This window comes from Dipodomys ordii, unplaced genomic scaffold (assembly GCF_000151885.1).
Source record: "Dipodomys ordii isolate 6190 unplaced genomic scaffold, Dord_2.0 Scaffold63, whole genome shotgun sequence".
NCBI classification, from domain to species: Eukaryota; Metazoa; Chordata; class Mammalia; order Rodentia; family Heteromyidae; genus Dipodomys; species Dipodomys ordii.
The window spans coordinates 5250588-5273273 of NW_012267279.1; positions in this window are offsets into that span (position 1 = coordinate 5250588).

The window sequence follows — 22686 nt, forward strand, 5'->3', positions numbered from 1 at the left end:
TTCCTTCCTTTCTTTCTTTCTTTCTTTCTTTCTTTCTTTCTTTCTTTCTTTCTTTCTTTCTCTCTTCTTTCTCTTTCTCTCTGTTGTGACTGACTCTTACTGTTGTGGAAAAATCAGCTCTTGTGGAAAATGTAGACTTTGCAGCCATTGGAATATAATTATGTGTGTTTTGTTTGTTTTTATAGAGCAGATGCAAGACAAAGAGCATAGTATGAGATATTGGAATGCAATTTCGAAACATATGTTTCAAAAATTATGGAAACGTTCTGGATGATAAATAAATCCTTTCAGCCTCGGAGGCTGAAGGCTGTAGGGCTGGAGGAGAGGCGGGTGTTGGATGGGGAAGAACGTAGTTGAAGTAACAGGCGGCATGGTAAGCACATCAAAGCCATTAAAGCATAAACCCCCAGATTTAAAAACGTGAGAGGCGAAAGATTATGTAGCGTGGTCTGGCGGCTTTATAGGGCCCATTTGAAATGAGGGATAGAACAAAAGAATGTGCGATTGAAGCTCTTGAAGAGATTTATTTCAGGAGAGAGAAAAACATTTTGTTCTGATACCAATTAACCAGGAAGAAGCCCCACGTCATAAATGCCAATATTAAAAATGTAAATCCCACACCCGAGGGTGCATTGAAGACAGGTCACAGAGCTTTGAAGACGGAATGCATAAAGAGTAACTGCAAGAGAGCCTTCCAATGGTCCAGCCTACCTGGCCAGCTCTTCTGCGCTCTATCAGCCCAGGAGATTCTCCATGGGGAATGTCTTGTCTGGCTCTTGTCTGGGATACTTTGGTCATTTGCCCTATGATATGGGATTTCTGTCCTGGCCTAGAGAATTCATTGTGGAAACCCCAGAAGATTCTCTTTATGATAGATACTGTTTTATCTCTAGCAGCTCAGAAATGCTTCAGGGTTTTTCTGTATTATTTTTCATAGTGTAGTTCACATAATGGGTATGTAAGAGTGTTTACAAGATGCAGAGTGAAAATCAGCTAATGTAATAGAGAGCGCCTTTATCTCTCTTAACAGTATATTCCCATCCATTCACTTAGTTGCTCCTCACTATAACTCTGTGTGAAAGGCTCACAGTCTTCAGAGTTGGGGTGAATTGGGAGCATATAGCCCCTTCTTTTCCTAATGGAAAAGAGGCCCAAGGAAGTGGGGAGATTCTTCTTTAATTTATTTTTGGTGGTTCTGGGGTTTTGAAGTCAGGGCCTTGTGATTGTTACCTACACACTCTTACCAGTTGAACCATGCCTCTAGGCCTTTTTGGTTTCAGTTCTCTTTCCAAATAGGACCTCTGATTCATGCCTTTTAGCTTGGACATGAGTCCTCTTTTTTCTACTTCCTGAAAAGTTGGGTTCCTGCATAGCTAGGATGACAGGCACCTGCCACCATGCTCAGCTTTTTTTTTTTTTTGGTCGGTTATGGGGCTTGAACTCTGGGCTTGGGTGCTCTTTAGCTTAAGGTGAGTGCTCTACCACTTGAGCCACAGTGATACTTCTGGCTTTCTAGTGGTTTATTGGAGATAAGAGTCTCATGGACTTTCCTTCGTGGTCTGGCTTTGAACCATGATCCTCAGATCTCAGCCTCCTGAGTAGCTAGGATTACAGGTGAGCCACCAGAGCCCAACATGCTCAGCTTTTTATTGGTTCAACTGGAATCTTGTGAATTTTTTTTTTTTTGGCCTGGATTGTCCTCCATCTGCTACCCTCCTGATGTAGCTAGAATTACAGATGTGAGTCACTCTTCTTTTGCTGATCTTTCTATTCAGTAGCCCCTCAGGGAAACTGAGCACAGAGAGACCTGAGATTCTCTGTCATCACTAGCAGTGTGTGCTGAGTCTTGGATTTCTTCCATTGACAGTAAGGAACCCCCATCTTCTGAATAAAGAAGTATGTTAGAATGTCAAACAAAAAGTGTTGTCTGGAATAGAGATGTCTGTTGCTACAAAAATACTCAATTCTCATCACTGAACTAGGATAATAAATCTCTTTGCCTTTTGTATTTTGGTGCATTGAAACATTATCTTTTATGATCATAGGTGTTGCTTCATTATTTAAAGCATACTTGTTATTGCAGGAAAGACAAGCTCGCATTTGATTTATAATGGAACGATTGTGCTTTGAGTTAAATGAAAGTTCAAAGGAAAATGAATTCTAAATAAGAATAATTGAAGAGATTCAAGGTTCATTTGAGTTTATATTCATCAAGGCAATTGTCTCTGGAAATCTTCTTATTTAAAGCAACAGGACAGATCGTAACTTACAAACTTCACTTTTACGACATCACTTTATTCTATATATCATAATCAGAAATGTTAAGCCTCAGCAGTAATTTATATAAAACGTATTGTTACAGAGTTATAAATGTCATTAAGTGGTAGACTTATGCCTCTGTGTCATGCAAGTTGAAGCTTGGATTAAAAAAAATTACCCATAATGCAAGTGTTCTATAAAAATATTCTTAGTCCTTTCTTCTCCAGAGCTGCCTGATATTAAAAGTTCAGTTTCATTTTACACCTGTACTCTGCTCTGGGAAGTGCAACCTTTATTTCTCCTTCATGTTTTTAAAGTCACCTTCTGAATTCTGGTAGAACATAACTCAAACAACTGAAAATGTTAGGAATGGATTTACAGTCCCTCTGGCTGCTCTCTATCTGGGATGGGAAGGAACATGAAGCTGGAGATAACTTTTCTTGCCATCAAGGGAATCGACAGGGGGAGGGGAGAAAGAGAGGGAGAGAGAGAATGAATTGTAATGTGACAACTAATTTTGATTATTCAGGGACTTTGGATGGAATTCTTGGATTGCTTCAGTTCCAGGTTGATATATATAGATATTATTTTGGCTAAATTTCACCACATAGCGGTAGCTGGGGTGGTCAAGTGGGGATTCTTATGGTGGATCTAGGGAGGATTTCATATACTTACATATTGCTTTGTTAATCTTCACAACTAACCTAAGAGGAAAGTGCTACCACCCTACTTCTTTATTGACAGGTGATAAAAGTCCAGTGTGATCCACTCAGTTCTCCAATCTTTACTAAAAAGTGGTCTCTATGTGTCTGTCCCTAGTATAAAATGAGGAATGGAAGAGATGTGTGGTTCTAACCGTCTCTAGGCCTAGCATACAGGAAGGCAAAAAGAAATGAGACAGATCATTTCATATACAAAACACAAAGTTTCAAATAGTGATACAGTTATGAATATTAAGACATTGGAGCTTCGGGGACAGGAGACCTCATGTAGTTTATGGAGGGAGAGGTGGCTGCTCTGAGGGCCTAACCTTTGAGTTGGAATGGGATGCTGCAAAGGCCTTCTAGCAAGGAGCCTGGCAACACAACATAGCTCGACTCTCTTGCATTTTTCTCATTTTCTTCATGGCAATCTCTAGATTGGATCTGGGCTCTGGCTGTACCATGTCCCTCTGACATTTCTCCTGACTGGGGAGGAGGGGGGAGGCTGATTTCAAACACCTTGGAGGGGCTTGATTAATGACCAGCCCAAGCCAGAATTCAGAAACATCGCCCAGGGCCTCTGTGCAACTCGCCAGGGCTTACTCCTTGCCTGGCTCCCTTGGCTCAATGCTGCCTTCTCTCAGGTCTAAGTCCATCTTGGCTAACTGCCCAAAAAACTCCCCAACCAGCTAGGAGCTGTGGTAGGGAGTCTTGTTAGCAGGGGCGGGAGATGGTGGGAATCTGATCACAACTTTTTCCTCTCATGTCTCCACCACTTCTGTGTCTGCAGGACAAGGTGCCCTTTGGACATGGTGGCCATCCACAGCTGAACTTTCCAGGCAGGCACACGGATGGGAACCTTGGTAAGTGAAGGTGAGAAGTTTGAGAAATGGATTATTTTCTTGGGGCCTCAGCTGATCACATCCTCTCTCTGTCTGATGATTATGGGAACAGCAATTTACCAAAGAAACAGAGGCATTGGATGATTTCAAAGGTGGCCTCCCCATGTCCCCACAAAACCCCAAACCCAAAGGGGAAAAAACCCTTCTTAAACCTACAGTTGCATTACGGGCTGGTTTCTGTCTGTGGTTAACCACATTGCCTTTCCACCTCAGTGCTTTAAATTTTTAATTTTTGTATTGGTACTGGGGCTTGAACTCAGGGCGCTGTCCTTTAGCTTTTTCACTCAAGGCTGGCACTTGATCACTTGAGCCATAGCTCCACTTCTGGATTTCTGGTGGTTAATTGGATATAAGAGTCTCATGTATCTGGGACAATTAGAAAAGGTCAAAAGCTATATACATATGGCCAGATAAGATGAAGTTAAGTGAAATGAACCCCAAGATAGGGACACAAGTGTATTTTTTTTCTTTCTTGCTATTGTTTCTAATGTATTTATAAGGTATCATGTGATTCTTTTGTTGCTTTGTATGTCCCTCCCTGCCCCCATAACACCTATTGTCACTGTATTTCATGTTGGTATGATTTGGGGAGGGGAAGGGAAAAAACAAAATGTTTAAATAGGGATACAGGTGGACCCATTGCAACAATGAGATGTACAAGACACTATGTTGAAAAATGAACTTACAATTTAGGCAGGGCGGTGGGGGGGGGTAGTGTAGTTGTGGAGGTGGGAGGGAAGGGATGGTAGGGGAAAACAAAGGAGGAGGCAACAATGCTCAATAGGAAATGTACTCATTACTTTGCTCATGTGACTGTAACCCCTCTGTACGGTATTTTCACAAAAAAAACTTATTTAAAAAAAGAGTCTCATGTACTTTCCTGTCTGGGATAGCCTTGAACCAGGGTCATCAGATCTCAGCCCCCTGAGTAGTTAAGATCATGGACGTGAGCCAGGTATGCTCAGCCACCTCAGTGCTTTCGTTAAAACACAGTCTGGGAAGAGTTTTAATACTAGTCACTTTCATGTGACTGAATTTATTGTATCTCTTTACTGAGTGAAAGGCTGTTGAAGGCCCCAGGAATCTTGGGAAACAGGTGGCTGTAGTAGGAGCTTCTTCTCCATGTCTTACCCCCTATTCTGACTTTTTCAAAAGCAACCACATCTTATGGTCACTAGGGGGCAGAAGCAGGCCAGCAATAGGCCCTCATTACTTGTTATCAGATCTGAAAACCAAAGTTGGCAAATGTGTGCTCTCAGTATTTCCATATTCTTAAGGATATAAAATATGAATAGAGAATGTAGGCTGCTGTTGTGAAAGGAAGGTACAAATTCTGCATAGGTAAAGTAGATTCCTAGCAGGTTTTAGATTCTAAAATCAAATGGATTTTAAAAATATTGTTCTCTACTTTAAAAAATGCATTTTGAATTCTTATTAAACAAGTTCAAGTTCAAATGAGAATTTTGGAACCAATCAGTTCTGCCAGATGCACAGCAATGCCCTTATTTTTACCAGACAGTGTAAAACTGAGAGAGGTTCTGATTAGAGAACACCAAGCGTCTTGAGGAATGGTGGAAAAAAAAATGCTCCTCCCAGTCAGACATAGATTGTACTGTTATGGATGCTCTGTTCTAACTAAATAAATCTTGCTTAGCAACTTACCTCCAGAGTAAATAATAAATCATCCCTGAAAGCTCCAGGCATTAGCTCTGTCTGGGCAGTAAAACTTTGAGATGGTCTTGACAGCATTTTGTAAAATCATAATTGCTTAGGGAAAGTGATTTTGGATGTCTTAAAATGTTCAGAATTAAAGAGTAGCGGTTCCTTTGAGGAAAATTATCCTAATGCTCTGTGTGTGTACATCTGTGTGTGATTCTTTATGTGAGTTCCAGAGTATAATCTACAGACTCTCATATATATATATATATATACACATATATATGTATATATACACATATATACATATATATATATATATGTATATGTATTGGTCATAGGGCTTGAACTCAGGGCCTGGGTGCTATCCTTGAGCTCTTTTGCTCAAGGCTAGTACTCTATCAATTTTAGCCACAGCACCACATCTGGTTTTCTGGTGGTTCATTGTAGATAAGATTCTCACAGATTTTCCTGCCTGGGCTGGCTTTGAACTTCAATCCCCATATCTCAACCTCCTGAGTAGCTAGGATTAGAGGTGTGAGCCATCAGTGCTTGGCCTCTCAGCATTTTTGTTAAGAAACCATATGAATTTGACTGGAAGTACAGATTCACATATCATGCCCAGGTTTTTTTTTTTAGAAAACTTGGTGATAAATAAAGACAGATAGTCATCTCCATGCTCAGTTATCAGAATATTCTCTGCAGTCCTAAGATAAATCTCCCTCTCTCAATCTTTCTCTCTCTAATGTGACTAGTGTCCTTGTAAAAGGGATCTATGATAGTCCACATGGTAGGTGGACCATGTGAGAGCATCGAGAAGGCCAAAGAGAGAGATCTTGGAAGAAACCAGCCCTGTGGGTACCTTGGACTTCTCCACAAGTGTTTCTAATGTCCTATGTGAAATTATAATTTTAACAATAACAAGCATGACATTGTTTCCAAAAGTCGATGTGAAAACAGTATTTCGGGGGGCTGAGATCTAAGGATTGTGGTTCAAAACCAGCCCAGACAGGAAATTCCATGAGACTCTTATCTCCAATAAACCACCAGAAAACAGGAAGTGGCACTGTGGCTCAAGTGGTAGAGCACTAGCTTTGAGCTGAAGAGTTGAGGGACAGTGCTCAGGCCCAGACAACAAAACAAAACAAAACAAAACATAAAAAACAGTATTTCTGCACTGGTAAAGCAGAGTATAAGATTTGGATTTGCGAATGTTGATTTATTTTTTGTGTTAGTACCGGAGCCTGAACTCAGGGCTTGGGTGCTTTTCCTTAGCTTTTTTTTTTTTTTTCCCCCAAGGCTGGCACTCCACCACTTGAGCCACAACTCTACTTTTGGTGCTTAGGTGGAGATACGAGTCTAATGGCGGGGGGATGTGAAGGGTAAACAAAGGAGGAGGCTGCAATGCTTGATAAGAAATATATGCATTATCCTGCCCATGTAATTGTAACCCCTCTGTACAGTGTGTTCACAAAAAAAAAAAAAGAGTCTATGGGGCTGGGAAAGTGGCTCAGTGGTAGAGTGCTTGCCTCACATGCATGAGGCCCTGGGTTTGATTCTTCAGCACCACATAAAGCAGAAAAATCCAGAAGTGGCGCTGTGGCTCAAGTGGTAGAACGCTAGCCTTGAGCTGAAGAGCTGAGGGACAGCACCCAGGCCCAGAGTTCAGGCCCCACATCTGAAAAAAAAAAAAAAGAGTCTCTTACCTGGGCTGAACCAAGATCCTTAGATCTCAGCCTCCGGAGTAGCTAGGATTACAGGTATGAGCCATGTGTGCCTGGCAATATCAGTCATTTTTAAGTAGAATTAGTTAAGGTGAAATGATATCTTTAAAGAAACTCACCTTAGTGAACTGATCACCTTTAGGTAAGTTGCCCATTGTACCTGTCTCCAGTGTAACGGCCCACCCATTTCAGTTTCTCATTCTTGGCAAACAGGAAGGTACATTTGGATGATGGTTTCTCTCTTTCCCCCAATTGTCAGAGGGCATTTAACTCTGAGTTTTGCTGAGTAAGTGTGGTTTTCCCCAGTGAAAGGACAGGGCATTGTTTCATGGCTTACCCTTGGGGTGGAATTTGGAGGAGGATGATAATCACTTCCTCTGTATCACCATCTGCAGCACTCTGACAAGTACCAAGGGTGCTTTTAGCAAAACCCAGAGGGCAAAAGCAGGGCTAAGTGTTTAGCCACGAGACTGCATGGAATCAAGCTGGCTTTTTTTCATCTGGTTTTGTTATCCACCTTCTGCCACCAAATTTGCTCATTGGATAAAAACTTAGACCGGAAGTCAGGAGGTTGGGGTCAAGTTTGGCCTGAGTCATAGTGACCTTCTGAGATCTTGGCATCCTCCAGTTAAAGACACATATCCCTCTGATCTTTCTAACAGCAGGAACATTCTCCATGGTGGCTATATATATATATATATACATATATATATATATATGTATATATATATATATATGTATGTATGTATGTATTTGAGACTGGTGTGCAAGTGTTGGGTTCAAAAATAGCCCTTGACAAAACTGCAGTAGTCAACATCCCTCCCTGGCCCAGTGACCTGGTGTCTCCTCTCCAAGGTGGTTTTTCTTTGTTTGTTTTCATCTAGGAGAGCCACTTACTGTAGGTACCAGAGGCTCCTTCTGTGGTATCATGTTTACCATCTTTTCCTTTCTCCAGACTCTCCACCGAGCACTAGATTTGAGTCATTTACAACATTGCAAACTCCTTAAATGAGCAATCTTTCTCATGGCCAGGGCATTAATACCACATCTCTTAGCTGGGCACCAATGGCTCATGCCTATGATCCTCACTACTCAGGAGATTGAGATCTGAGGATCATGGTTTGAAGCCAACCTGTGTAGAAAAGTCCCTGTGAGACTGTTATCTCCAATTAAGCACTCAAGAACTGGAAGAGGAGCTGTAGCTCAAAATGATAGAGCACTAGTCTTAAGCAAAAGAGCTCAAGGGCAGCACTCAGGCTCTGAGTTCAAACCTTACAACTGACAAAACCACAAAGAACCCCAAAATAACAAAACCCCACATCTTAGCTTCCGTGCAGGAGCTTCTCTTTCTGAGAGAAGTGAGGCACCACAGGGCACAGGCCATTCCTCTCAGACATGAAGGTACTTCCTGTCTTTCCCTTCTTTGCTGGAGGGGAATGCCAGGTATGGGTAGAGATCTATGCTCATGGTGAACAGACACAAGTTTGTGAGCAGGATTAGGAACCTGGGTATGCAATCTATAACTTCTTCACTCTCTGATAAGAGGGTGTGCGTTTGGCTATATTTATTTGCCCTGGGCAACTCAGTGTTACACATGGGCAGCCTGAGGCTTATGGACTGTGGGACAGGCCAAGGCGCCATCAGCCTCTGGTGATGCTGGCTTGGCTGTGCCTGTCTGATGTAATTTGGGCCAGAGAGCCCAAACACTTAGAGATAGATGACATGTTGGGCTGGTGGATCAGTGGCGAATGAATGAGTCCTAGGAGGTCAGATGAGAGACCCTTCTCTGGGGCTTTCATTTTGCTCCCTGTCTAGTTAGGTGCTAATCAGGCTCACACTCCATCTGCTGTACTGTGTAATGCAGAATACCATATAGCATCTATTGCATATGCATATACCAAACAAAATGAGAAAAGTATAAACAGAAGCTCCGTGGATACAATGCACACCTCTAGGAGAAGCAGGGGCTCCTGTAAGCACAGCCTTTGCTTAGTGCAGTGGTTTTATGTCCGACATTGGCCATCTCGTTCCCTCTATGAGATGAAGTGAAACTAGACTTAAGTGTCTCCTGAGAGCCTGTCCATGACAGGGAGCTTACTAAATGTGAAAGGTGACAGCGACTTTCCCCTCCGGATTATTCCAGACAGACCCGGTTTAAAAAATACTCTCGCTCATTTTCTTACAAATGTAATCACGCTGGCTGGTTGTATGCCCAGCGTTTTAGTACAGAAAGCCTGGTAGCAAGAGTTTGGGGATTCACAGAAGCTGGGGAGGACTGCTCCTGTTCTTCAGGCATGTTGGGGTTAGGTTGTTAGGAGAGGCCTCAGATGCTCTAGTACCTCCTCTTCCTGAACCCAAAAGGAGGGTGCACAGATCTCCTTTATTTTGATTTGATGCATGCCTACATGCCATTTGGGGCACATTTTGAACTACTTTGCAAAAAGTGAAAGGACATTTAGAAAAGCATTAAAAAGCATCAGGTCTTCTGGGAGTCAGTACAAAGATTAGACAGCAGACAGTGTATTATGCGGATCAATGGGGCTGGACCAGTGTGTGCAGTGTGTGTGAGGACTTTGCTATCTGGCTGCCCACTGCTTGACCGGATACATGGTGAAATGTAGGCAGGTGGAGAAGAGTCTGGATGCTCCACAGCAAGGGATGAGGATGAAGGTAGAGCAGAACCTGGGTAGCATAAGTATTTACTGGAGGATAGTTGATAGGCTTTCATGGATTTGTCTTTTTTGAATAGGTCTCACTATGTTGTCCAGAGGGGTGAAAGTCTTGGGGCTCATGTGATCCATATGACTCAGCCTCCAGAGTAGCCAGGACTACAGGTGTACCACAATGCCTGGTTCTATGTTAGATAATAGTAAGGATCTGTGGAGAGGTGGGTGGAAGTAGTCAGTGCATGTTTTGAAAACCAGATGAAAGCCTCAAAATGCTATAAAGTCACTGCAGAGCCACTGCGCTAAGTAGATGACCTTTGGGGAAGGTTAACTTGGAGCTGTGGGTAAGTGATACGTGTTGATGGTACCTGATACTTCCCCATTCTGCCCCTTCCTTGGCTTATAATGTAGCAATAGCCTCCTCCTTCTCTCCTCTCATATCAGTCCATTTCTTGTTCTTTTAAACTTGCTGTCTGAACATATCACCTTCCAGCTCAAAGTCTTCTTATTTTCCTCTGTGGTACTGGAGTTTGAATCCAGGACCTTATTTGCTAGGCAAGTGCTTTGCCACTTAAGCCACAACCCCAACTTCTTTTATTTTGGTTTGTTGTTTTGATTTGCCTTATTACCCCCCCCCCCAAGCCTTGGATAAAGATCCTCCTTCCTACCTTTCTTGTGTAGCTGGGATTACAGGTGTGAATCACCATACTCAGCCCTTCAAAAGTCTTTTTGTGGTTCCCCTCCCACCCACTTCCATTCAATAAAGTCTGAAAGCTGTGGCAGGACACACATGTCTCCCGTGTGTCTTTGCCCTTATCACCTCCAGCCTAGCCTTCACTTCCTGCTTTTACCGAACAGAAGAACTTAGGCCACCTCTCTGTACTGGACCATGGGCCACCCCAACTTCTTTCCTCTCTGACTTCAGCCTGTTCTTTATGGCACCAGAACCCCAGTGTGGTGTGTGTCCTGGTACAACCCAACCTCTCCTGGGGCCTGCAGGACATGCAGAATCTCAGGGTCCACGTCAGACACACTCAGCCAGAGCCTGCTTATCTCTAGAGCGCTAGGGACGTTGTATGCACTGCTCTAGACAGCCTGTCTTACCCTCCTCCTGTACTCCCCTCTGATCGGATAGTAGATCCCCATGCGCTCCTCTCAAACCTTCAAATGAAATGTTGGTGTCTTCGGTTTACTCCCCAGTCTTCCCTACTAGACTTTGAACTCTCTGAGATCTGTGACCGTATTTTTATCTATCTTTGCTGATTCAGTGAATTTTCTAGTGCTGGCACTTAGTTGGTGCTCAATAAATGCCTGTTAAATGAATGAACAATTAGTGACAATCTTAGACTGGGGATAAATGGTGGTCTTTTGTCAGGACTTGGTTTAGCTTCCTCTATTTAAATCAGCCAGGACACTAACTTAGCCAATAGTACCTTCCAGGGAGCAGAGCTGGTACAGGGGATGTCTGCATGGATGCAGACCCTCCAATTGTCAGGAATGCTTTACAGTGATGGCCTTGTGGGAGAGACACCACATGTCCCCCTAATACAGCCTCTTCAGTTAGACATTTTTCTTCTTGATCAAATGACCACTTCAAAGACTTACATATGGCTTAAAAGAAGAATTAAGGGATCAAGTGGCACTGGGTGTCACCTTTGGCTCCTTGTTTTGAGGAGCCTCCTTTAGGTCTCCTTGCTCTTTCCAAAGGATGGGGAGTCATTCCAGCCCTGAGCTGGGATTTCTTTCTTTTGTCTAGGAGAAGGATACAGGTGATTTTGTGCCACAACTTCAATGGTGGGGAGACACTTCTTTCAACCATGGATTCCAAGGGACACATTCATGGCCCATTCTTGTGTGTGTGTGTGTGTGTGTATGTGTGTAGGCATGCTGGTACTGGGGCTTGAACTCAAGGCCCAGATATTGGCCCTTAACTTTCTGCTCAAGGATAGTGCTCTACTTGAACCACAGCTCCATTTCTGACTTTTTGGTGGTTAACTGAGATGAGAGTCTCATAGACTAGCTTTGATCCTGAGAGCTCAGCTTCCTGAGTAGCTAGGTGTGAGCCACTAGGCCCCTCTTATGGTCCAGTTTTCAGCATTAGGAGCAATGTGGCTAGGAAGGGATCTGAGGGCAGATCCTTGATCCAGTTCTCCTGGAAATCCCCCAACTTTAATTTTTTGCTGCTGCAGGGCAGACTTAGGGTTCTTCTCCTTCCCACCCTTCCAACCAGAATGTTCTCTTCTAGCATACTTGGATTCAGGACAATGAACTGTATTTTGATGCAAAGGACATTACTTTATAAAGGGCTCACTTAACTCTTCAGTGTACTTTCCAATCTTTAATCTTGCTTGGCCCCTGTGAGATGTGGAAAAAAGGTTTTGGTGACTTGAATTTAGACACGTGGGAATGGAAGTGCAGGGAAGGGAAGAGACTAATCCAATGTCACACCCGTAGCTGGGAGCAGAGCTAAAGTAGAGATTCAGGATCTGAGTCTCTGAGTCTTAGCCCTGAGTCCTTTGACTTTGTGTTTCTGTGTGTATGTGTGTGTGTGTGTGTGTGTGTGTGTGTGTGTATGTGTACCATGAACTAAGATTCAGTGCATTCTCTGTTAATTCTTACTCTTTGGAGAGACAAATGTCCCATCATTCCCTTTTGATAAACCCAGGAGACAGGTGGATCCTTGTCTCAGCTCGCTACATTTCTAGCAGGATTCAGCTCAAACTGAACTCCTGGGCTTTTCCTGAAGCCTCACTTTCTTGGGAGGCCAAGGTTGCTTCTCTTTCTTCCTTGTATTTGCTTATCTGTACTTGCTCCTCCCAGGGGACTGTCACTGTTTGGCCTAGGAGTGGCTTGAGGGTAGCATTGTTTTTGGACAGGATTCAACACTGGGTAACAATATTCTTTCTTCTTCTTCAGAAATTTCATATAACATTTTGTTTTCTTGGGGGTCCTCTGGAGTAAAGAAAAGTGTATTGCACATCAGGGCACGTTTGGCAGATGTAAGTGATTACTGTAATAGCAGGAATATTGTCCTATGTGTCTAATATATTCAGGCTTATTTCAAATGAATCTAGTTTAAAATTCATCACTAAAACTGAAATGAAATCTTTAAGTTTTTCCTACCTATATCTTTCTTTTATCTGGGCTTAAAACTTAAAAAAGTATGTGATGAAGATGTTGTATTGCCTGTAATTTACTTTAAAATATTTTGACACAAGCTGATATAAATTTATAGATATATGCTTCATATATACATGTGTATATATACATGGATGTGTGTATATATTACTTTAAAATACTTTGACACAGGCTGATACAAGTTCACAGATATATGAGTGAACAAATACACACTCATGCTGGCACACGTAATGGATATTAGTATGTAAATTCATTTTGACTCATGTATTGGCAACTGTCTTTTAGCCAAAAAAAATATAGGGGGGTACTGGTGGATCATATCTGTAATCCTAGCTATTCAAGAGGTTAAGATCTGAGGATCATAGTTTGAAGCCAGCCCAGACAGGAAAGTCCATGAGACTCTTATCTCCAATAAAATATTCCTCAGAAAAAGCCAGAAGTGGTGCTTTGGCAGAATATAATTCTGAGGTAGGTATTTAGTGTTTTTTTTTTTTTTTTTTTTTGCCATCTTGGGACTTGGGCACTGTCCCTGAGCTTCTTTTTGCTCAAGGCTTGTACTCTACCACTTGAGCCATAGCACCACTTCTGGCCTTTTCTGTTTATGTGGTACTAAGGAATTGAACCCAGGGCTTCATGCATGCTAGGCAAGCACTCTATCACTAAGCCACATTCCCAGCCTCAAGGCATTCAGGGTTTTGAAAGCTGTATTCATTACCTGGCTTATGCAACTGTAACCTCTCTGTATATCACCCTTACAATAAAATTTATTTTTTTAAAAAGAAAGCCCCCTCCCCCTCCCAAAGCCCTCACTCTAGGGTAGACTCCAGATAAATTTATGTTTAACCAATTATCAGAGGTTTTACTCTTTTATTTTATTTTATTTTTTGGGTCCGGTCGTGGGGCCTGAACTCTAGGCCTGGGCGCTGTCCCTCAGCTCTTCAGCTCAAGGCTAGTGCTCTACAGTTGAGCCACAACACCACTTCCGGCTTTTTTCTTTTTGTTTATGTGGTGCTGAGGAATCGAACCCAGGGCCTCAGGCATGCAAGGCAAGTGTGCTCTACCTCTGAGCCACCTTCCCAGCCCTGTTCTTTTTTTTTATAGAGGAAAAACAAATCATATTTGAAATCTATGGATTGGCCAAAAATATTGTAGTAACTCTTCATCCATGCGTAGGTTGAACACAAGCATCTATTATAACCATTTAAATTTATTAAATTTAAATTTTGTAATTGATTTATTATTTAATTATTTTTATTCTCTAGTACTGGGACTTGAACTCAGGGCCTTGTATTCTTGCTTGGCTTTTTCTGCTCATGGTGCTCTGGCTTAAATTTTTTTTAATTGTAAAGATCCTGTTCAGAGGGGTTGCAGTTACATGAGTAAGGTAATGAATACATTTCCTATCAAACATTTTTTTTCCTGACTAATTGGAGATAGAGTCCCAAGGACTTTTCTTCTTGGCATGGCCAGCTTTTATCCTCAGATTTTAGCCTCTTAAGTAGCAATAGTTAAAAAGAAGCACCCTACTTCAGTATAAGCCTAAGGGTCTAAAAGTAGTATCCAAGTCTTCATCTGAAATGCACCTGAGCCCAGGTACTCATGAGAGAATTTTAGTCTCATGAGTCAAATTATAGGGTCAGCTAAAACCAGCCATTAGGTTATTTGTAAGTAAATGACTTGAACCTATAAGTTCCTATAAGGGCAGAACACAGGAATTTCTCTGAGCTTACACATTAGATTGGGGGGAGGGGGAGGAGCTGCCTGCTAAATGAATGAATACATTTTTGGGAACATTTGGCCTGTGTCCTAATTTCATTGCTGTCAAATGGCAAGAGGAAGGCTCTTGAGATTCCACCCACGTTTAACTACTGCATGCATCCATTTTTATTAGAAAGAACATAGTCCTGGCTAACAAGAAATTTGGCTTAGGTAAGATCCAAACACGCGGTTACTGAGTAACTAAGTTCCATTTTCCAGGGTAGCCTTTGGCTCATTCTGATGGACTATTTCCATTTGTATGATATCCAGAGAACAGCCATCTCAATTTTGCAAGAGAGTCCAACAGAGCAAACAACAGTAAGAGCACAATACATTAATGATGCAGGATCATCATATCATTATATTTCCTAAGTTTAATGTTTACTAGTACACCGGGGCCATGGCTGAAATGGAGAGCCACACAAGAGGCAGGATCACTAGATAGCATATAAGAGTCAATCAAGATGGTGGCCCTGCTGTTCATTTGGCACCTCTGAGGAGCTGCTCTTCAGTTTCTTTACTGAATCTTTAACCAAGGCTTTTTTTTTTTTTTTTTTTGCTTATGTGGTGCTGAGGAATCGAACCCAGGGCCTCATGCATGCAAGGCAAGTGCTTTACCACTGAGCTACCTTCCCAGCCCTCTTTACTGAATCTTTGCACATGGGGCCCGTTAAGATGAAAAGGATGAAAATAGTTGCAGAAGTTGTGGAAATCACTACTAAACTTCATGGAGAGCCAAGCTGAGGAGTGCTGTTTGAACAAATTCTTCCATTCTAGGATAGTGTTATTTCATTACGTAGAGGGTGTTACTTCTGGTGTTAGGAGCTAGTTCTTTTGCTTTTTGTTTTTGTTTTTAGAAAATACATTACAATAATCATCTAGCCAGCCAAAAGAACAGAACTTTGGAATGAAATACATTGTTAATTGTAGTTGTCTTAGGATGATGGAAATACTGATTATATTTTCCATTTTACTTTATTATTATTATTTTTTTTATCAAAACAGCTTCTTGGGTCCTACAAGTATTGTCTGGGAGTGCTCACATGGAGGGTCTATTTACCAAAACATCTTCTCCAATAGATCCATTGACAAACACAATCTGATTAGATTGCTCATAGATCCACATGGAAATGTTAGTTAATAGCAAACTGAGACCCTGTCAATGACACGGTACTTGGGATGGTGCTGGGCGTCCACTCTGCATGATGGATCTAAAGCTGCTTGTGAAATCGGCACGCAGAGGAAGGGCTGCACCCCCTCCCCACCCCAAAGTCTGCATCCATCCAGCAGTTATTTGTTCTGGAAGTTGGTGGCTGCATTGAGGCTCCCCTTTCATTCCTAACCTTTTTGGTAAGCCTACCCACCCTCAAAACCTTGGTCCAGACACTGGGTGGTCCCAGGGTTGTAACCCTCCTTGTTACATTGTTGCAGCCATCCTAACACACTCACTTCCTCCGTCTTCACCAACACTGAATGATATTGGTGTTTTTTTTACTTCTATCATCTAACAAATTCTTTCCTCTGGCAAAATAGAGTTCTACAAAATCATTTCCAGTGGAAGCATACTGTCAGTTCACTTCTTACTAGATGTGTAGGTAACTTGCGTTGCTCCTTATTTCATTTTTCACAAAACTCAGTTGTATTGCTGTTTTCCCTTGATTTATCTCTAGTGAAGCTCCACCAATATCTACTGCCACAAGTTGTGTAGAAGAACAAGCTTCCCTGCTTGTTAATAAAACTGTTTGCCTATAAAGTACATGAAAATAAGTCTTCCCTGGCATGCTAACCAAAAATGTCTCCACATTGCCAAGGTCTCCAGGAAGGACCAGAAAAAAAAAATCATCTGTGGTTGAGAGCAACTGGTCTAAAGTGCTTCTAAAGTGCTTCTTTCCAGACCTGAATGATTAGTAGTTATCACGAAAAAAAAAAAAGAACTAGGAAGAGTCACAAATACTTAAGAGAGAGAATGGCACTTCCTAGAAACTAAAAGTAACTCCATGACTGCTGGGACTGGATATAAGGATTGGAAGTGAGTCTGGAGCCCTCAGCAGAACCATGAACACATTCTCTGCTTGGGTATGGCTCCTAGATACAGAGGGAACTATTAAGGAGAGAATGGCACAAACAGACTTGCTCTTTTTTTCATATGAACAATGGATTAGAGAAAAATGAGACAATGACCAGTCACAATCTGTATTTTCTCTGTATGTTTATCACTTTTGATAAGTATAATTTTATTTTAAATTAAATGTATGTCCTTGGATATATCTCAGTGGTAAATTGCTTGCCTGATTAAGCAAGGGTCTACATTCAATCCCCAGCACCATATAAGAAAAATGCAATGAAATTAAAACTATACTAAATATGTGTTCATCATATGGGAAAGCCCTTATGGCCAGGTGCTAGTGGCTCACACCTGTAATCCTAGCTACTCAAGAGGCTGAGATCTGAGGATTGCTGGACAAAACCAGCCCAGGCAGGAAATCCCATGAGACGCTTATCTCCAATTAAGCACCAAAATAGCTGGAAATGGAGATGTGGCTCAAGTGGCAAAGGTCTAACCTAATCTTGAGTAAAAAAAGCTCATGGGCAGCATCCAGACCCTGAGTTCACAAGGACTGGCACACACACACACACACACACACACACACACACACACACACACACACACACAAGCTCTTAAGTATCAATAATGAAATGGTGGTCATGCAGCAGCAAAAGAAAGCTCATGAGCAGGTAGTTTATAAAGAAGAGACACAAATGACCAATAAGCATGTGAAAAACATGCTACTTTTCCAATGGTCAAAGAAATTAAATGATGAAATCTCATTTTTCACTTATTGTAAAGAATATTAGCACCACCTATCTCAAATGTGAACTTTTTTTTCTTTCTTTCTTTTTTTTGTTGGTCCTGGGGCTTGAACTCTGGGCTTGGGCGCTGTCCATACACACACACACACACTTCAGCTCAAGGCGAGGCTCTACTGCTTGAGCCACAGCGCCATTTCTAACACCGCCTATCATATATGGTTTCTAGGAGGAATGCATGGGCTAATACTTGTGAGTTGCTTGGAGACATAAGTTTTACATGAGTGTTCAATATAGGAGCAGGAATGGAGTAAGCACTCAGTGAGCAATTGTGGATGAATCCTGTAGGCCTCACTGGCTGTTTTTCTCACTTTATCTTTCTCCTGTCTCACTTAGCATGGTGATTATTTTTACAATAATTAAAAAAGTTTACAGCCAGGCACTGGTTGCTCATGCCTGTAGTCCTAGCTATTCAGGACTCTGAGATCTAAGGATTGGGGTTCAAAGCCAGCCTGGGCAAGAAAGTCTGTGAGTCTTATCTCCAATTAATCACCAAGAAAACCAGAAGCGGCACTGTGGCTCAGATGGTGGAGTGCTAGCATTGAGTAAAAGAGCTAGGGACAGCACCCAGGCCTAGACCTATGACCAAAAACCCCCCACCAAAAAACAACACCCCCCCACAACTTTTCCTTTCCCTGTATCTCTTCATTTTCCTAGGTTCCCATCATATATTTCTCTCTGTGGGCAGAAGTTGCCAAAAGTGGTTCTGATTTCTGTTGTGTAAAGAAGCAAGTGAGCACCTGGTGGCTCATACATGTATAGTCCTTTCTACCCAAGAGGCTGAGATCTGAAGATCATGTTTCAAAGCTAGCCTGGGCAGAAAAGTCAATTGAAGGTGTGATTCATGTGGTAGAATGTCAGCCTGTGTAGAAAAATCCAAGTGAGAGCAACTAGGCCTTGAGTTCAAGCCGTAGTGCCAGCATTAAAAAAAAAAAAGGAATGAGAACGAGCCATATATGAAGTCACAAACATCCTTCTCTCAACCTCAGAAAATGCTTTCTTTGAAATCAATGCCCATTTGGTTCCTAGCTTCATATGTGACGCTGTGCAACTGAGATACTTACATATGAGTGTATTTAGAAAAGAGACTTCCACAAGGTATGCAGGACCCAGCCTGCAGAGTATTGTACGCCATATCAAATCATCCTCTGCTGTTACTTAGTTGAAGTTAATTTGACGTTGAAGTAAACAAATCATAGTGTGTTTATAGAATAATTAGGCCCTATTCTCAATGCTGTGGCTAAGAAGTTTTGTCACAATTACTGATCAGTGGTTTTCTTTGTTTTGTTTTTGAAATTCCATAGCAACACACAAAAATAAAGCTGTTGTTAGTACATGAGTACTTATGTCATCTCAGCATCCTGGAGAGAGAGGATCCCAGGGTGAAGTCAACAAATCCTCCGTTAAATCTTCTCATTGTGTTTCGGAGAGTGTAAACTGCTTGGATCATTGGAAATTTCTATGAAAGGGAGATTTTTTTTTGTGGGCATGGTCAGTCTTCCAAAACAGCTTTAAAATTGCACATTCCTGCTTATTCCTTGCATGCATGAATTTCTATTTGAGGGTGGGGTAGAGCTGTGTCTCCTTCATTTAAAGTCTTGTGAAATGAATGCTTCATCAACAGTAGAAAACTTGAGAAAACAAACTAAGGGAATACCTTACAGCATAAAAGAATATTTTTTTTCAAGATAGCTCACCAAACTCCCTAAACGACCCTCACTCGATCACATATATATCAGAGAATTCTTTTCAAGGGGTCACCCAGGGCAGGTGTAGCTAGGAGAAAAGGGATTTTTAGAGAGCTGAGATACACTGGAGAAGGAGAGATGGAGACTCACATCTCCACAAAGCAAGTCCGTCTGCCCTATGAGTAGGTCTCCATGGACACCGTGTTGTGTCCCCAGCCCCCAGCTGCTTAAACCTGAAGCCTCTGTGCTCTTGGCTTACAGAACCCTATTTCCTACAGTGTCCCATTTCCTCTCACCACTCAGTTGGTGGAACTGGGGGATAGTGAGTGCTGTGTGGCTGTCAAACTCTGGGGTCTGCTGCTAATAAGTGTTATTTTAATTTTATCTTCCTTCATCTAAATTCCGTGTAGAGCAGCTTTTGAAACACGAGATTGTCTTATTAAGAGGTACTTATGGTAAAGTAGCTTGAGCTCTACCTTTGATGGAGACAGAAGAGGCCAAGTTTGATGGGTTGGACATCGCTAGACAAAGAGAGTAATTAATGACTTAATTGCCTCTTCACCCTTCCTTTTAAAGAAGAAAAAAGTTTCTTTTTCTCTTTTAAAACTTGCCTGGTTTCAAACTGGAATCCCCCAATGCTATTTTGCAGTGGTTTTTTTTTTCTTTTTAAGAGATGAAGAATAAATCACAACCCAATTTTTTCCATTACATTTTCCTATAACATCTCCCTCTCTTTCTAGAATCATCATCTATTGATTTTACCTTTAGTGGCTTTGGAAGTTGCAAGCCATCTGTTTGTGGAGAGAGTTCAGTACCTTGTATGGATTTCTTTGTGTTCGTTTAAATGCTGATAAGATACGTAGCAAATTAATGAAATAAAAATAGCTTGGTCAATAAACAGAAGCAAAGCTACTTTCAACATTTGTTCAGCCCTCATTGCTTTTCAGGGCTGAGACAAAATTAGTGGGCAGGATTAAAGAATATATTCGTCTTTTATCCCATGTTTGAGGACTTGATCACAGAGGCATGGTTTAATCCAAACATCAATAGCCCCTCGTCAATTCCGTCAGAGACAGCTGTCAGAGTGGACTTTGGGTTTGTTAGAGCTTGTGCGTTTTATCCTTTTTTAAGGTCATGGAGTATTTTCTTTGATTTTTGATGCTGAAATCTTTCTTAATCTTCTAAACTTGAGAAACATCTGTTAAGATTTAATGGGATGGCTTTTGTCTTAAAATTAGAGCTTGGCTTGCAGATCTCTCCACCTCCTTTTCCTTTCGTAGCCTCCAATTAGAAAAAAAAAAGGGAGGGGGAATGGAGGATTCAGGGCAGAGGAAATGAAGCAGGGTCCTGCATCAGATGGCAGTTGTTACACTGTGGTCAGACCAGTGAGGCTGGTCACTGGGTAGAGTGTGAGTGTGTGAGTTTATCAGGCCTGGTGTGATGCTTTGGAGTGTTGAACTCTGTGAACCCAGTGTTCAATTTTGTTTTGTTTCCTGGTGACATTAGCAATTTCTCTGTAGGACATCACTTAGGCTAGGATCTGAGTGGCAGATTTATGGGTCCCAGTGAGCAATAATGAGACAAAAATGAGGTAAGGAAGAGAAACAGCTGGAAAGAGGAATGCTAACCTTTTCTCCTAAGCCTCCTTGTTACTAGATTGCATGGTGTCAACAAAATTTAGTAGTTAAAATAGCTGGAGGTACAGTAACGGCATCTAAAAATACATGCTCCAAATCTGTACAGACAGCTGTCATGTCTGTTGACAGAATATATTAGTCATTATCCTCATCAGTAGACACAAAATCATCGCAGTTTTCCTAATGTAGGCGGCTCCTACCACGTAATTGCTAGTGATTTTTAGAGGCTTTCTGATCCAGTCACTGCTACTGGAATCAGGGATTTTCCCTTTAGCCCGATTTTTATTCCCTTAACTCCCATGGCAACACTCAGCCAGAGTGCTTCACAGGGAAGCATTACAATGCTTCTAGGGGTAGGAATGTGGCTTAGTGGTAGAGTACTTGCCTTGCATGCATGAAGCCCTGTGTTTGATTCCTCAGTACCACATACAAAGAAAAAGCTAGAAGTGGCGTTATGGCTCAAGTGGTAGAGTGCTAGTCTTGAGCAAAGAAAGCTCAGTGACAGTGCCCAGGTCCAGAGTCCAAGCTCCAGGACTAGCAAAACAAACAAACAAATGAATTAATAAAATGCTTCTCCTTAGAGCTTGAGGCTTGTCCTCTCTTATTGAAGGATTTTTTTTTTTTGTTGTTTGTGGTGATGGTTACTAGAGTTTGAACTCAGTATTTTGTGCTTGCTAGGCAGGTACTCTACCACTGGAGCCATGTCCCTGGCCCTTTTTTGCTTTAGTTATTTTTCAGGTGGGGTCTTGTTTTTTTGCCCCAAGGTCTTAGAACTTGTAACTAGCACCATAGATTGTGAGCCACCATGACTGAACTTTAGCTTGTTTTTCAGATCAAGTCTCACGTGAACTTTGCTCCAGCTAATTATTATGAGACCTAACTAGGCATGTGGCTCAGTGGTAGAATGCTTGCCTAGCATGCAGGAAGGCCTGGGTTCAATTCCTCAGTAACTCACAAACCACAAAAGCCAGAAATGGCACTGTGGCTCAAGTGGTAGACTGCTGGCCTTGAGCAAAAGAATCTCAGGGACAATGCCCAGGTTCTGAGTTCAAGCCCCAAGACTGGCAAAAAAAAAAATCTTCCTGTCTCTGTGTCCTGAGCAGTGGGGATTATAGACATGTACCATCATGCCCGGCCTAGAAATTTCTGTTGTTAGCAAAGAAAATATTCCAAGACTTTTATCCCAAAGGTGCCAATATTTCTTTTGGAAATGTAGTTTCTATGTATTCTTTCTGGAAATGTAGTATCTGAAAAACATCTGTAGCTCCTGAGAACTGGATGAATATCATACTTTGAGGATTTCTTGCCTCTAGAGTAGGAAAGATGCCTTTGGAGACAGCAGCAGACACTTACCTACATGCTGGTTGAACTATTCTTCATAGTTAACTATTCTTTGTAGCATATTAGCTATGGAATGACCATAACTAATGTGCAACATTGTTCAGGCATCTCAAATTTGAGAAGAATTTGCTTCTGTTTTCCTTCCCAATTTCCCTGGCATTCTCCCTCCTCCAAGTTCTTACCACCTTTCTCCTCCCCCCCTTCTTGCCATCCAGCTCATATGTGCATTCATCCCTCTCTGTGTCTCTCTGTGTCTTTGTCTCTGTCTGTTTGTCTGTCTTTCTCTCTCTTTTTTTTTTTTTTTTGCCAGTTGTGGGGCCTGAACTCTGGGCCTGGGCGCTGTCCCTC